Here is a 5,931-nt window from a genome sequence, read left to right on the forward strand (position 1 = left end):
ACTAAATTGAATAGATTTGCAAATATAATATATTGTTATAATTGTGCAATTGAGTTCAATTAGTGATGAATCATACTGTCACATGTGTGATTTAATGATTGGTTGATGAAATTATATTGTAGAAGTGAGAAATTGAGTATAAATGAAATTGAAATAAGGGTTGATAGTGGATATTAGTTTATAAGCTCGAAATTATGGGTTTGATATTGTACGATTTAGTCGATTTGATTGAGATAGGGAAAAATGTATATGTTGCAACTATGATATATCGGTTTAAGATATGTAAATAGTTTAATAATTAGCTGATGTAATAGGACTTGTAGATTGACATGTTAAAATGCATTATAGAATTTATATTATGTTTTAATGTTCAATTATAGAAATACTATTGAGTTATACTTAGTGTACGATTTTGTTTTCCGTGCGTAGGTTTGGTACCTTACGATTCGATTGTCGACTTAGCATCCACTGGAAAATCCCAAACTCATATGTTGGTGATGTGTTCATTTTGGTATTGGCATGTACCTAGGATGTCTTATGTTTGTATGATGTTTATGTGGATTGTGTTGGTATTTTGAGAAATTAGATGTATACATATATGTGTGTGTATAAGTGATGGCATTGATCATGTTAATGGTATTTGGTTGGGTAGTTGGATTGTATAGTTGATAGCTTAATTTGTAACTAGGTAAGGTCTTATAAAATAGATGTGCAAAAAGTAACTCTTATGCCTATATTATGCTTGAAATGATTTGGTAGTTTTGGTGTATATGGAATGAAGTTGACTAGGAGTCAATTTGAGATTGTCTCAAATGGTTAGTTTGGTGTTAATTGAATCATAGTTTGAGGTGCCTTGGAGGGCATATTGAAATGGTATGCAAATAATGTTTTAGTTTATTTTGGATTATTGATTGAGGTATCAATAGTGGCATATTGGTTAGGAACATAGGTTGGTTGTTATAAAAGATGTTTTTGGTTTGAATTTGATGCTTTTGAATTGGTTTGGATGTGATTAAATGGTTGCTTGTTGCTTAACTGAATGTAGGTTGAATGGATTGAATTGGAAGGTATTTTTCAGGTACACACGACCTTGCACATGGCACTGTGCCCTACATGGCTTAAGACACGATCGTGTGACCTATAGGTTTTGGTTGATTTTTGGTAGTTTGTTACATAGCCCAAAGATATGGTGGTGTGACGTGTTTTTGAATATTCACACTTTTGACCCATACGGCCTCGACCATTTCACATGGTCAGAGGACACAGCCGTGTGACTCCAGTTTTCAGATTTTTCTTAACTTATTTTTATTTTTATTCAAATTGATCATTGTTTAATATCAAATTGTTTTTAAGCTTTTGTATGCTCGATATAAAATCAAAATTTATTGAATATCATGATATACTTGCTCGTATGTGATGAATTGATATTTATTTGAGATTTTGATAAATAAATTGCATGTAATTGTTGAAAATTTTTTTGTAGCATTTTATTACTCGGGTTCAGCGACAGGACTGGGTAATGGGTGTTACAAAAAACAACCATCCAAATTGAATCATTACACATAATTCTTATTCAAAATGAAACAAAACATAACTAAGGCACTTATACATATCCATTACCATAACCTTATTTACATGTCACCTATAACCAGGCCAAAATAAGTAAATAGCTACCAAAAGAGTTGACAGATAGTGTGATCTCCAAAGATGATCTAATCGACAACTCGAATCTGAAAATCTATAAGGAAGAAAATGAAACAAAATAAGCTTACTTAAAGCTTAGCAAGTTTGTATAATTTAAACATAACATTCCTATTATTTATAAGCATATCAATTGAAATTAACATACAACCTAAAATTACTGGCCAGGTTTCATGTTCCTACCATGCCAAATGGGTAGCCATGAACACCTATTAGCATTAAAACATTTAGATAACATATTAAATTTTCCAATTCACATTAAGTTAATGAATCACATTCCATGCCATAATAATCCATTTCCTTTCAATTCATTAACTTATTTTTCTCAAAGAACTTTAGTAAATTAACTTTGGATGCACGAGGAATTAATGCTCACACAAGCTGACAATCGGGACATTAACCATTACTGATGCTGCTTACACAAATTTTCGAGAATCTACAACAAATATTAGATTCTAACCATCGGTATGGTATCCACCACTGATACATAGTACCTGATAAATATAACACTGGCACAGAGTGCTTGATAATTATAACACCGGTACAAAGTACCTGATAACTATAATCACCGGCACATAATGTCAGATAAACCCTAATGACATGGCATTTGTATCCTAATCATTCACTAAGCTCACACGAGTTTTAACTTATTTCCCATATTCTTTCCATCTTTATAACATATCACCATATTCAACATGATCATTTGCATACCTTGTAACAATATATTTAATTTCAAACATGTATAATTGCTACCTGTACATTTTAGTCCCTTTATTCCACATCAATACTTTCTCAATAAACCATACCAACACTTACACATTAATACAATACATAATTCAATTCAAATAATTAATAAACATAATTAACCTAATATGAACTTACCTAAACAAAACAAGAAAAAGCACTACACCGAAGACTACTTGACGACTTTCCATTTTACGCGATTATCGATCAGTTGATAATGTAACCAAGCTTCTAAATATATGAAATCAAACTAAGCATTTACTAAGCTTCGATAAAAAAACATCTAAATATATGTATTTAACCTTTTACTAACATTTTACATTATTACCTTAAACTTTTACCTTTATTCAATTTAATCCCTAAAATTGAAACTTACATATTTATCACAATTAAGCCCAATATATGTTAGTCGAATTTACTCTTATTCATTTACAGCCCATAATTAATTAAATTTTACAAGAATTTCATGCTAAGATTATTATTTTATCATTTTAGTCCCTAAACATAAAACAACTCTTCAAGTTCAACCATTTAACATCTAGGAACTTCAATTCATCAATGGTGATTTTTCAAACCTATAACAATTTTACAAAATAGTCCCTGTACTAACTAGATTAAGCTACAACAATCTTAAAAATATAAAAATTACTAAAACCTGGTTGAGAGTTCACTTACATGCAATCAAACTAAGCTTGACCGAATATTCCCTAATGTAAAAATGGTGGATTTGGTTTGCCAAGAAAACAAATGGAGAAGATGATCACTGTTACCTATTTTGTTTTTGTTATTCATTATTTAATTATCATTTTTCCCTTTAATATTAACTTAAATTTATTAAATAACTAGACCTTAACCGTCCACTATAACCACTAGGGTCTAATTGCCACATAAAACCCTTCAATCCTGATTTTATAACCTTTAACCTGAAATAAACTAATAGCGATTAACTTTTTTCATTTTTACGATTTACTCATTTTTCTTTAATTAACTATTCAAAAATCTAAATTTCCAAACCAAAATTTAATAAAACACTCTAATAACCTTGTAAATATTAACTAATTAATATTTACTGACTCATTGGTCGGAATTGTGGTCCTAAAACCATTATTTCTAGCAACACTGAAAAACAAGTTATTACAACTCTCTCCCTCTAAAAGAATTTTCGTCCTCGAAAATGTTACTAGAGAAAAGGTTTGGATATTGTAATCTCATAGATTTGTCTGGTTCCCAAGTGGCTACTTCCACATCATGACGTTTCAAGAAATCTTTTACTAAAGCTATCCATTTATTTCTCAACTCTTTAATTGTCCTAGTTTATTTATGTTATAATTGTTGCAAATTGTCTTTAATTTTACTAAAATCTATTTCATTCATATAGTTTGTATACTTAGGATAATTTGCATTAGGGATCATTACATTTAGTTTAATATATTTTAATCATCACTTCTCAACTATATTGTGTTTTTATTTACCGAATTGTTAATATAATTTTACAAATTAAGTGACTTAGCACAAATATAATCCCTGTGGAGACGATAACTTGATACTTACTTATTACTTGATAATGACTGTGTACACTTGCACAAACCTATGCGTTACAAGTTTTTGGCGCTGTTGCCGGGGATTGTCAACTGTTGCCATAGTCATTTTTTTCCGTGAAATTATTTATTTCTAATTTGATTTATTTCTAACATTACTAACTTATTCTTTTTAATTTTTCTGATTTTCTTTTCAGGTGTTTATAGCATAGATCAAATTATCGATTTACTCCCTGTAGACCTTGAAATTGAGTGAACTTTCAGACAAAGAAAACGTGAATGAAAAACTCAAAGACAAGTCGAGATGGACCTTGGAAATCAGAATCAAGACCAAGGTAATGAAGCCGGTCATGTACGAAATGCTGTCCTCATTGCCGATGATAGGGATCGATGCATCAGACAATATGCTGTGCCACTTTTTAGTGAGTTATACCCAGGAATTAGAAGGCCAGATATTGAGGCAACCCAGTTTGAATTGAAACCAGTGATGTTTCAAATGCTACAAATAGTGGGCCAATTTAGTGGTATGCCCACAGAAGATCCACAGCTCCACCTTCAATTGCTTATGGAGGTGAGTGATTCATTCAAGATAGTCGATGTGACTGAAGATACACTGAGGTTGAAGTTGTTTTCGTACTCGTTGCGAGATTGAGCACGAGTATGACTCAATTCATTGCCACCAAGTTCCATATCTACATGGCAAGAATTAGCAGAGAGATTTTTGGTTAAGTATTTCCCACCTAGAAAAAACGCTAAGTTGAGGAACGAGATCATAACTTACCAACAATTGGATGACGAGTCTTTGTATGAGGCTTGGGAGTGATTTAAGGAGTTACTTCGTAAGTGTCCTCGTCATGGGATTCCTCACTGCATCCAGTTGGAGACATTCTATAATGGTTTCAATGCACATACAAGATTGATGGTAGATACTTTCATGAATGGTGCAATTTTATCTAAGTCTTATAACGAGGCTCATAAAATCATCGAGAGGATCGCGAGTAATAACTATCAATGACCAACAAATCGAACAGCTTCAAGAAGATGTGTAGCCGGAGTTCATGAAATTGACGCCCTCACTTCATTATCAGCTCAGGTATCGTCTATTTCCTCTATGTTAAAATAGTTAACCGCTAATAGTACTAATAATCCTGTAGCTTAGCCACCAAGTCTGTTTGAAGTAGTTTCTTGTGTGTACTGTGGGGAAGGTCAGTCTTTTGAGAATTGTCCATCAAATCCCGAGTTAGTGTACTATGTGGGAAACCAATATCAAAATAGTAGTGGACAAGGACCCTAGTCTAACTTCTACAATCCTTCATCGCATAATCATTCTAAATTTTCTTAGAGCAACCAAGGAACTGGACCAAACAACAACTTATTGTAGCAAAGACCTAACCAATCTGAAGGGTTTAATCAGCAAGCTCTAAAACCACCTCAAGCTGAGGCATCAAATAGTTTGGAGAACTTGTTTAAAGTGTACATGGTAAAGAATGACGCTTTGATCCAAAGCTAAGCAGCAACACTGAAAAATTTGGAAAACCAAATGGGTCAGTTAGCTACAGAGCTACGTAATAGACCGCAAGGAACCTTACCGAGTGATACTGAGAATCCAAGAAATTTGGGTGAAGAACATATCTAGGCAGTGGAATTGCGAAGTAGTAAAATTGTAGAACCTCAATTGATTGATGTTGAAGATAAACCCGTTGAGAAGAATCAACCAGCTGTTGAAGTTCCTACACTAAAGAAATCAAAATCTACAAAGTGTAACAAGGTAAACCCTGACTTAGTGAATTCAGATATTTTAACATCTTTTTTGGATGAAAATTTACCTACTCAAAAAATTTGTCCGGTTCAACCAAAAGTTCCATCACCTCCATATCTGCAAAGATTGTAGTAAAAGAAGCATAAACAGGAGGTGCAATTCAAGAAGTTTTTGGATGATCTGAAGTAG

The 5,931-nt window shown here is 32.4% G+C and overlaps 1 non-coding gene across 1 annotated transcript; it reads right to left on the minus strand.

The window, feature by feature from the left end:
* Nucleotides 1-4,737: 4,737 nt before the first annotated feature.
* Nucleotides 4,738-4,844, minus strand: LOC128032813 (small nucleolar RNA R71). The gene has a single exon (XR_008189154.1). It is a non-coding gene; the product is annotated as a small nucleolar RNA R71 (small nucleolar RNA).
* Between the last annotated feature and the right edge of the window lie 1,087 nt (nt 4,845-5,931).

The sequence above is a fragment of the Gossypium raimondii genome, chromosome 1 (assembly GCF_025698545.1).
Source record: "Gossypium raimondii isolate GPD5lz chromosome 1, ASM2569854v1, whole genome shotgun sequence".
Lineage (NCBI taxonomy): Eukaryota > Viridiplantae > Streptophyta > Magnoliopsida > Malvales > Malvaceae > Gossypium > Gossypium raimondii.